General features: G+C 39.1%; 1 protein-coding gene across 1 annotated transcript in view; it reads left to right on the top strand.

Moving 5' to 3' along the window:
• Positions 1-5,604: 5,604 nt before the first annotated feature.
• The window catches only part of ches1 (checkpoint suppressor 1), a 63,826-nt gene continuing 57,764 nt past the window's right edge, over positions 5,605-11,666 (top strand). The window contains exon 1 of the mRNA XM_057353061.1: positions 5,605-9,872. The gene's annotated coding sequence lies outside the window, so the exon portion shown is untranslated. The remainder of the gene's footprint in view (positions 9,873-11,666) is intronic.

Here is an 11,666-nt window from a genome sequence, read left to right as displayed (position 1 = left end):
TTAAATAATAAAACAAACCAAAAACCCACGAGGGGGTGTAACACACAAACACTATAAACAAAAGACTTATCAAAGGGCAAAGAAAAACTTCCCGCTATGGGGCAAACAGAAATTAAAGCAAAACTAACATAACACTTAAGATACAAACGTAGGGAGAAACAAGGCAAAGACACGAGAGCACGAAGCAACACGAGCACGAACATCCACATGTAATCCACCAACACAAGACAAAGAAACAAGAGGGTATATATAGGAAAGACAAACGAGGGATAATTAACACAGGGCAGGTGTGGGACATTAGACATGAGAGGAAAGCATGTCAAAAAACAACAGTCTGGGCAGTCGTGGTCTAATGGTTAGAGAGTCAGACTCATGACCAGAAGGTTGCCGGTTCGATCCTCAGGGCCGGCGGGTAACGACTGAGGTGCCCTTGAGCAAGGCACCTTACCCCTACTTGCTCCCCGGGCGCTGCAGTGATAGCTGCCCACTGCTCCGGGTGTACGTGTGTTCACCACTTGCTGAGCGTGTGTTCACTACTCTCTGGATGGGTTAAATGCAGAGTCACATTTCGGGTGTGGGTCACCATACTTGACAAATAATTAAATTTAAATTTAATTTTTATTTAAACAAACAGAAATGACTGATGAGTTGGGGAGATGAATATCAAACCCTTTTCTCACGCGTGACCTTCTCCATTGCTGGCACAGTTGCCATGGCAGCCATGTGTGATGCTTTTGACAGGACAGATGGGTGCAAAGGTATGTGTTCATCACACACATAAACACATGGAAACACATTCATCTACAGCCATGTTAAGTAAGCAGGTGTACCTTACAAGAATGATTTTGCTGGTCAATGAAGCATTCATGTTTGAACAGGCTTGCTAACTGTACACTGAGAATTTCCAAGGGCTTCCATCTGTCAATACAAAGACAGTTTGTAGAGCAGGGATCTATATTGTTAAAACAATATGAATGTAACGGTAATTGAAATGCACTGTGGAAAATTAAATGGCATAAGTTATAAAAGTTTAAAGGCTGTAAGCAAATTCTGTTGTTTTGCTACTTTGCGCCATTTTGCTAACCTTCTCTCCCAAACCTTGCCCTTCAAAAACATGTCAGCCAATCTAATGTTAACAGACCTCAATATGCAATATATCCTCACAAGCATATTGTGATTTCTGCCTAGTTTTTTGTTCAAAGTGATTTTTACAACAGCATCGCAATGTGAAAAAATTCCCTACAATTCCATTATTATGTTTTTTAATTGAATGCATTTTTTTATTACAGAAAGTAGTGTTATAATGGCTGATGGTGACCATCAGCATCCTTCACGCTCCAAGTGTGCATGCATAAAGCAGCTCACAGTCCTGGACATCAATCTATTCATTTAAAGCAGGAGAGCTTCTCCCAGAGACCTTGAGATCGTCATTTATTGTGGCCGATCCATCAAAGTCCCAAGTGAGTAATGATGTCATCACTACAGGTCATCTGAATGACTGAATGTGTTTTTTTTGTCAGCTCACTCAGGAATGTGGAATATACATCTCTGCACACCTCAAACTGTCTTCCTATTAAAATGATACTTCTCTCTGTCATCATATCATGTCATTCCAAACTTTAACTGTAGAACACAAGCTGTTTAACAATGACTTTGCCTGCATGAACGTGGGTCTGCGATTTAGTAACTCTGTGCCGTGTGTAAGCGACTGCCCCTTCCAGCAGTGCCTCTCAATGGCCCATTTCACCAATTACTGTTTTCACTGAACCAATTGAACCCCAATTGTCTCCTTTCTGGGAGATGATAATTTGAAGTGAACTGCGGCCAACTGTGTCTCCCATGTACTCCAGCAGTTTAATTGCCATAATTATGGAATTACAACAGCAAATGAACTGCCCTGTCGTCATGACACTGAGTGAATGGAGATTTTACTTCGGCTCTTCTATGAAGCACTAAGAAGGACAGTGATAAGACTCATATGAGGCTGCAGTGGAACTGAAAGAAGCTCATTAACCAGCTAGTAAAGGCCCATTCTCATTCTATCAGACATTTCCTCTCTGCTTTTTCTTTTTTGCTGCTATATTTTATTTTGTGTAGATTATTTTGCATTGTTAAACACCAGTGTTTTGGAATGTTTTTTTTTTTTTTAGTTTTTCCAAGGTGGTTAATCCACAAACCTGAACCTCATACAAGGTTTATACAAGCATTAAGATGGCTTCTGAAACATGATGGTTTATTAACCAGGTAATAACCATATTACACCAGCTAATAACCTGATTGAAACATCTAGAAACCAGCAACGATGTTCCAAAACACAGCTGCTTTAAACTGGATTTTCCACTGGGGAAATGATTAAAACCTCATCATATACTGGAAACTTTATAGGGTTTTTCAAGTCTGTGGAAAAAACAAGTAAGATTTAAATTTTAATGTTATGATGTGGAACGCCCAGCCTTTCTTGGTGTTTTATGACTGCTGTTCTGTAATTAATCATTATTTACACAAAATAGACAAACAATGTGATCCAAGCTCAATCCAGTTTTTTCTACAGTTCAGTTACATGCATGGTGCACAGCAAAATCGCCAGTGTTAAAAAAGGTCAAATTAACACTCACAGTGTATATATAATCCCACAGTGTATATATAATCCACACTCCCATAGTGTGGATTATATACTGTGAGAGTTAATTTTACATTTTTTAACACTGGCGATTTTGCTGTGTGTGTGTATGCCATTATGTACTCACTGCTATCTTTCTGCATGCTTATAAAGACATTTACAGTAGATAAAATCAATATGGTTTTTAATAGAGAATTGGGTGCATTTGTGACACATTCATTCATATGGGACATTGAACAGAGCTGCTCTCAGTTTATGTTTTCATCATTTAGTCTGTGGATTTCTCCATGGTAAAATAACACTGCTGTTTTTGCAGCACATCAACTCATATAACATCTAAACTTTTCCAGCCATTATGGTATTATTTGCCCTCAAACAGTGTTCAGATTGTGTCACAGCTTTTGTGAGGTCCCCAATTATTAGGCTTCGGTTAAAATCCCACACTGGCAGATTTTCAACATAAAAATGTCCAAATATGCCAGTGGATGCATAACAGAAAAGGGGAGGTTTTTTTTGCCCATTTAAATAGCAATTTCACCGACTTGGTGAAGTCTGTTGTAGTCTCAGCCTCAACCCATGGACAGTTGGCTGAACGTCTGTTGCATACTACACATTTAAAGTAAATGGAAACACTTTCGCAGATTCAAAGTTGTCATCTGATTGTGTCACGGAAGCCAAGCAGGTGAGTTTGTTGACAATGGTGAGAACAACAACGGTAGCAGGTGAGTAATGGTATTTTGAGATTTCTTGGAATGGTAATTCAGATACTGATATATTGTCTCTTTGAATGGGAGAGCGACAAAACGAGAAGTTGGTGGACTATGGCATTCGTGCAGACAAACAGTCACATAGAGATCGTTGGAGAACACTGGAGATCGTAGGAGAACACAGGGGATCGCTAGAGATTGTTGGAGAACTTGGGAGAACACTGGAGAACACTCAGAGGTAGGTTCATGGAAACAGGTAAGTAATCCAATAGGGGTTTGAGTCCATGTATCGTGTTGGAGACCTGACAATGTGGCTGTCTGCGTGAGATGCTTAAATGGTGTGCGCTGATGAGGTGCAGGTGCTCAGAACTCTGTGAGTGAACGCGTGGAAGTGGGGTGGAGCCTGTTGTGTCCGTGACAGATTGGCCATTTCTCAATTCCAAGAACGCAAAGCATGGACTTCCGTTCTCGTGGAGACCGGTCTTGCGAGGCAGCCTCAGAAGAACGAACTTAATGGACGCTCTGCAGTGACTTCTGGGACTTCAAGCGGGTTCCGTATGTGAGCAAGGCTGCATTCGATGCATCCTTGATATCAAGAACACAGCCGGGTACTTTTTATGTGTTCTCTGTTCTTGTTCTTGAGTATTGGAACATACTTTGATGGTTATTGATGACGTAGTGGGAGAATACAGGACACAAGACCGCTGAAGAATGCATATTGTGAAACGGCCATTGATTTAATTTTATAGGAAGCAATTATAACTTCATTTTGTACGTTATACGAAATAGCTAGAAGTCATTTTAATTCAAGTGGCAGTTTGATTTCACTTAAAAATTTAGGCCAGCTTTTGAGCTATAGTTTGTAAGTTGAATTTCTTACAGTGTGGTAGACACTTATAGTAGAACTTTATTGTACAACTTAAAATGACCTGTTGATATGTCATAAATTTGACTTCAGCACAAAGTTGAAAACACAGTAACTCGAGTTATTACGCTTAAAGTTTGGGTAAAACACTCAGTTTCTGCCAATCTCATATTAATCTTGAGTACCTATAGAGTAGTATTGCTTATGTCGTATCTTTGAAGAGTTTTTAGTTTGATCAAATTTATGAAAGAGAGATACAGCTATGCAAATATTTCCGGAAAAACACGAGCTGCTGGGGGAAGGCAGTGGGACGGAACTACAGCACGGGCACACAACATATCATCATATTAATCCCTTCGTGTTTTTTACATTATGCATGTAACAAATTAGAGTGCTGGGGGAGTGTATCTGTAATTGGTAGTATTCACAGTACTCATTCAATTCAATTCAATTTTATTTATATAGCGCTTTTCACAGTGTGCATTGTTCCAAAGCAGCTTTACAGGAGCAAATTAGAAAAACACAGAAAGGTAAAACACAGCACAGTGCATGGTGTTTATAGACCAAGCAAGATCATTATAATAAATAATATCTAATAAATAAATGCAGTCTCCCGGTGAGCAAGCCAACACTGCACTGCTCTGCTGTGGCGAGGAACCCAAACTCCAATGATGAATAATGGAGAAAAAAAAACCATGGGAGAAACCAGGCTCAGCCGGGAGGGCCAGATCTCCTCTGACGTGTCATAGCTGCACTCAGTGACCCCGACCAAAGCCACCGAGCAACGTCCACGAAGAATAGGGAGAGCGCACGAGCCGCGACCCAGGAAGCCCCACCTGCCGAAACCGTGCAGGTCCAACCCGGTCCCATTCCGTGATCAACAACAGACAAAAGAGGAACAACCAGGGAAAAGTAGTAATGGCATAATTAACTTTATTCCTCTGTTGTCCGACATCGACCACAAAACAAGACCGACCAGACCCACACAGTCCCAACAAATGAAACGCCCCGAACCACAACCAACAAGCCCCCCCACTCCCTACAACACCCACCCAGCTACCTCCAATCAAATCACTCATCACACATTGGCAGATATTAATATTGTTAATATGTTAATATGGTAATAGTTCTATTCAAAGTTTCAAAGTAATTTTCGTTTAAAATTATTGATTGTTTTATTGTTAATGGTGTAATGCAATTAGTGATGGTCGTATTGTTTCTAACAGAGCCTTTAGTCTGGGCTCGATTCTTATAGGTAGTTTAAGCATAGATCCGTCCATCGGAGATTGATTGCTCATGCCCTGTTGTTCACACTGTATCGCGAGAGTTTCTTCATACGAGTAAACGCCATCGCTGAGAAAACGTCACTTCTCTCTTGTGATTATTCTTCCTGTTTATTCTCAGGCGTAACATATCAAGCAAAGAAATACTACGTCATACGTCCACAACTTGTTTTTTAACAAGATGACCATGTTAAGCATGAGAAGCCAGCACGTTCAACAGTAAGCGGGTTTCCATCACTTTTGTTTTATTCGCATTTTGAAGTTTCGCATCAGAAACGAGTGATGGAACACTAAATTTCTAATTAAAAACCCTTAATTTGCAAAAAAGATTTTACGCTTGCTTGAGGTGGTTTTTCATTTTTGCGAAAAAGGGTTAATGCAGATAATGTGAGATGGAAAGGCATTTGCCGAATAAATTCCTCCAAAAAGTCATGTAACTGCACTATGAGACGGCGTAACCTGACTAACCAGAGTACTGATCTTGTTACACAGCATCAGAAATGTTGTTATGGTCATTCTTAAATGCCTGAGCAAAGTCGTCAAAGTATTTCTGTAATTGCCTCTTAGAACTGTCACGACTGCGCAATCGTCTGCTTGCGCAAGTATTATTATATATGAAAATTATTATATTCAGTGGCTTCTCTTACTTTTCTTACTGATATTTAGTGGCAGTTTATTAGGAAGTGTCAGTTTACTAGTTGGATGGAAACCATGCTTATTCACAAATGTTTTATGCGATAACTTTGGATGGTAACCCGGCTAGTGTAAAGAAGTAAGAATGCATGACATAGCATGATACCTCCATTTAATGTAACCTCAACCCAAAACTCTAATCCTAAATCTGATTGGTCGATATGAATATCGTTCTAGCAATGTCCTACCTAAACATATTATTGCCGTTTTCAGGTGCTATAACAATTTTCGAGTTTTAATGATTGTAGAAATTCACAATTTCCTCCATTCTACATTGTAGTGCCCTAGATAGCACATCTACCACACACATTCACTCAAGCCATGTATTGGTTACTTGGCTGAGTCACCGGCGCAGACTCAAGCTCCAGGGGCAAAAATGTCCATTTTAAACATTCAGATCTTCAAACCAGATTGCATGCCGAATACAATTTTATTCACTGTGGCATACAGACATGCTCAGCTCGTGTCAAAATTTCAAGGGTTCACATCCACATAAACTCCCAGTATTCAAATCCACCCACAATCTTTTATTATTAATCATAGACATTAGATTGTATTTCAGAAATGCTTGCAAATGAGCATACATCAGGAGAATGGAAGCAGGGAGCTTTTGCCTTACAGGAAGAGATGCACAAAAGCTCTTTTGTCTTTCAGGAGTCCGTAGGAAATGATGACCCACTTAATAGAACAATTTAGAATGCTCCCACAATGCGTTAAAAAAAAGGCCGCACAGCGCCAAGAGACACAATAAACAAAATCAATGAGGTAGGAAAAAGCAAACAGAGCTTGGGGAGGGAAGTGTGTGTGTGTGTGTGTGTGTGTGCGTGTGTGCGTGCGTGCGTGCGTGCGTGCGTGCGTGCGTGTTTGATGCCACTCTTACTGCTGAAGCTTCAATAATGATGATTTCCATCTGCTTAGATGAACACTGATGAACTTGCCAATCTGGTCACCAATGTGTAAGTGTGGCGCTTTGATGTAATCTGCTGTTTGTTTATTTGTTTGTTTCTCTTATTTTGTTTGCTAAATGCTTGGCTGGTGTTAATTGCTATTAAATTACTATCCAAAATTATGTTTCAGAAAAATAACTAATGATTTTTTATTTATTAAACTTCTCGTTAGATTTCTTCTTTGTTGTGTTACATATTGTTATAGGGGCACCTAGTGGTGTGGAGGCAACATGTTTTTTAACAAATTTTTCAGACAGTGATGCCATTCATTCATTCATTCATTTGCTGTTTGCAGACAGCCAGGATTGTTTTTCATGAGCGGAAGTGTGTGATAAAAGGTATTACAGGGATGATGCATAGCTTTTTATCAATTATGTGATATAAATATGTTTTAGATAAAAACTGGATTATGATATTTTCTAAAGAAATTGTGAATGGTACTTGCTTATGCTATATTAAAGCATTGCTGTGTGGCTGCTGAAGTGATTTTTGTGTTTTAGTTTATTGCTGTGCGGTTGCTAAGGTGTTATGGGTGGTAGCTAGGGCCTTGCTAGAAAGCTAGAATGTGCTATTGCACATTCTAAAACAAAAAAGCTAAAACATTGCACTGTTTTGAGCATCCCACTAGCCCAAAAACAGCAACAACATTGCTTTAGTTTAGGGCAAAGGTGAAGGGGTGAAAACCTTGTTTTAAAACATTATTACCATTATGGTTGAAAATGAGCTTGGTGATGCTACTGGTGCAGACACATTTCACCTTTAAACATGTGGCATGGAATTCCATTTTCCCCACTGTAAATTTAGCAGCCACTGACTGTGTAATTCACAAGTACACTCAGAGATGTCTAATGTCTGCTGTAAATATGTCTAACGTAACTTATATTACAACACGTCACGTCACTCATGTAACTAAATCCCAAAGACATGCCTGCGGATTTCAGTCGGCTCTTTTAATCACTGGTAGCCATGAGCAGTAATGAGTTTGTGGAGACACAGCCGCTCATGGAGGAGTCAGTTTAAATGAATATCTGTGGCCTTAATGAAGCAGAAAATGACAGTGGAGATGACAGGATGTTTTGGTCAGCAGGCCTCCACACTACATTTATCAGTTGCCCGCTCTGGGTCTACTACTCACAAAGGAGCAAGACAAAGTCGTGTAAGCTCAGATCCAATCAGCCTGGCATTAATGGACGTGTTTGACAGCTTTTCGTCTTGCATGAGAAATGCAAAAATTGCTTTACCGAATGTGATGATTTATTCATGCAGCCCCGATATGAATGACACTTTTGTTAATCTGTTGATTTATGTGTTTGCTGAAACATTGAAAAGTGTGTGAGTTGTCTCTAAAATCTATACTTTAAATTTACAAAGCCATCATCTTTTTTATAGTAAACACTAACAGTATGAAGGATTTGCACAAGCACAGCATTCCAACAGCACACCCAAAATCAAGCTCCCTGTTTGACCCACCTCAAGGAAACACTTTCAAATTGACCTCAGCGTGATGAATATCATCTTTATATTCATCATGAACAAATTACATTTTACGCTGAAGCCCTTTCTTTCACGGGTAACGGCACACTGCACAGTCACCATATGGGGGGACAGGAGCCAAAAACTCAATCCCAGATCACCCATGCACTGTTCCAGCCCAGCCACAGCAGCGGGATATAATTAGATTGGAAATTACAGAAAGTTACAGGGAGCTAAATCCCCCCGTGGATTGCGTGGCTATAAATGTCTTGCAAAAGCCAGTGGATGTATCACCATAGCAACAACCCTTTTCTGCATTCTATTTTAAGGCAAGGAGAATAGTGGAGTGGAGGGGAAAAAAGCGCAAACATAGCTATTTCAGCATTGAAAATGATACATTATTCAAATGCCAGAAAGCAAAAACTTTACACAGGAGAACCACTGCAATACATGGTTTGAATGCATGGTTTGTTTTGGCCTCTCAAGGACAAAAGGTCAAAGAAACAGCCTAATTTATTTCAATTCAAATATTAAGTATTGCATGCAACAGATACAACAAAGACTCTCTGAATTTTTAATGATGTTGTAAATTAAACTGTTCATGATATTCCAGCCCTTCAGAGTTAAAAAATGGATCACATTTAATGAGACCGCATGGTCCAACTGTCAATTTTTACACACTAATTTTTTTCAATCTTCGAATAGCACACACCCTCAGCTAGGGGGTGTGCTCAGCCTGATTCAAGGCAGTAACAAACAGCCTTACTGATACCTTACCTTAGACTTTAGTGTTTTTGTTATTTTATTCAGACATCGGGGTGCTAATGTATTACCGCTTAACATGGTCAACTTGTTAAAAAAATGAGTTGGACGTATGACGTAGTATTTCTGTGCTTGATACACTCCCCCAGAACCCCAACTTGTTTCGGAAAGTTTTTTAAAAGCCTACGAAACAAGGATCCTATTCCTTTTATTGAGCAACTCTCCCGGAAAAGCACGGCAAGGCGAAATAAATAGCCCGCCCACGTGCCAACTGACGAGCGATAGTAAAACCCGCCTTCCATCAAGATGGCTTCAATGCGTCAGGCTTGGCTGTGCTGTGTGGACCTGTGACTCATTACACTTGCGATAGGGAGAGAAGTTTGAGGTGTGTTTGTTTGTTCACGGCATTTCAGTGATGGATGTTATATAAACGGTGGATATAATGCTGGATTTGGAGATCGTTTGAAACTGACAGATGCCGCTGTCCCAGTGGTAAAAGATGCCGGACATGAACTGCACTCGGTAAGTCAAACTAAGTCATACGTCTGTGTTTTGTTTGCAATCGGCGTGTACATGCATAATACAAAACATGAAGGGATTAATGTGATGATGTGTTGCTTGCTCGTGCTGTAGTTCTGTCACACTCTCCCCACTAGTCCCACCTCTAGCAGCTTGTGTTTTCCCGGAAATAATCAAACAGCTGTATCTCACTTTTATAAATGTTATCAAACAAAATACTCTACGAAGATACAACATATACAATACTACTGTATAGGCACTCAAGATTAATATGAGATTGGAAGAAACTGTGTGATACGCGTTCTTCAAGTTCGGGGTTACTGCATTCTTATATAAAAAATGTTTTTTGTTGACAGGTAACATGTTTCTTCCAGCACCATGTTTTGTTGTTGTTTCAGCTTCCATTTATCAACATGTTATCACCCTTGGTTGAGATACTGTCATTTTAAAATGTGTAAAAAGTTTTTGAAAACAATATCATACACTGTAGTGTAAACCCAAATAAGTTGGGAAAATTTCAGTTATATCAAATCTTTTGAAATATGATGTTCCCAAGTTTAAGTAAGCATAACTATCAAGTTATCAAGTATGTTAATTCCTTTTAATTTCGAACATTTAGTAAGGTAACTCCTTTTTTAATTACAGTTACATAAAAGAAAGGCCTTATTAAGACAACCTAATCATTTCAGCTGCATCAACAATTAACAAACAGCCTTCATTGAGAGTGGTGCAATACACTTGACTTCAATGGCACCTTCCACAACCTAAGCATAAGCACCGATCTTCTGAATGATGGTAACCCCAAAACTCAAAAATTCAACGAACTCTTCTAAATCTCGAAGATAAATGAACATTCATCATTAACAAGGTTTTATCCTGTATAAAAACGCATAAAATAACACTTAATTTCAAAATTTACTCTCCTAATGCAGTCTGCATCTAGGGCTGCAACAACTAATCAATAAAATCGATAATGAAATTCGTTGTCAACGAATTTCATTATCGATTAGTTGGTCTGTGACATCACTTGCGAGCTGCGCAGTTATAAATCAAGCGCATCTTCTTCCCTTTTAAAATTATAAAAGGGAATAGGCTAAATACCCTGATTTGGTGGTTTATTTAGTTCAGAGGTGGGTAACGAAGTACATTTACTTAAGAACTGTACTTAAGTACAAATACTCAAAAAGTGTACTTAAGTATTACTTTTTCTGTTTACTTTTTACTGTACTTCACTACATTTGAATGACAAATATCTCACTTTTCATGGCACAAAAAAATGATTTCCTTGGCCGACTCTCCCCTCCCTCCCACGTTTGGGAGAGACTATTGTCAGTGGTATGGAAGTATTTCAATGCCATTAGTCTTTGAAGCAAAAAAGCATGTTGAATTGCCACTAATCAAAAATAAAGCTGTTGCATTACCAGTCCTTGCATTTTTAGAGTCTGCAATTCAATATGGTTGTATATTTAAGCTGTGAATATTTCAAATTGAAACATTTCACGCACAATTTCACCGTTAAAAAGTTCAATAATCAAAATTCGCCTTTTAAATTTCACTTAAAAAATTCAACTTGTTATAAAATACAACCTTTAATTTTCGACAGACAATTTTCAGTCCATATTATTTCGGTTTAAAAATTCGCTTCCACAAATTCAGTGGTTCAAATTCGACTTGAAATTCAAAGTTTCACATCCGGGAATCCCAGGAGAAGCAATAGAGCGCCGATTCCGCCAATGCATGATCTCTACCTGCTGCCTGACCGCTTCACCAGCAGGTGGTGCAAGTCGCTTCTGACGA

This window comes from Triplophysa rosa, linkage group LG15 (assembly GCF_024868665.1).
Source record: "Triplophysa rosa linkage group LG15, Trosa_1v2, whole genome shotgun sequence".
Lineage (NCBI taxonomy): Eukaryota > Metazoa > Chordata > Actinopteri > Cypriniformes > Nemacheilidae > Triplophysa > Triplophysa rosa.
Note: the sequence above shows the minus strand (reverse complement) of the source record. Positions and strands in the feature narration are given on the sequence as shown.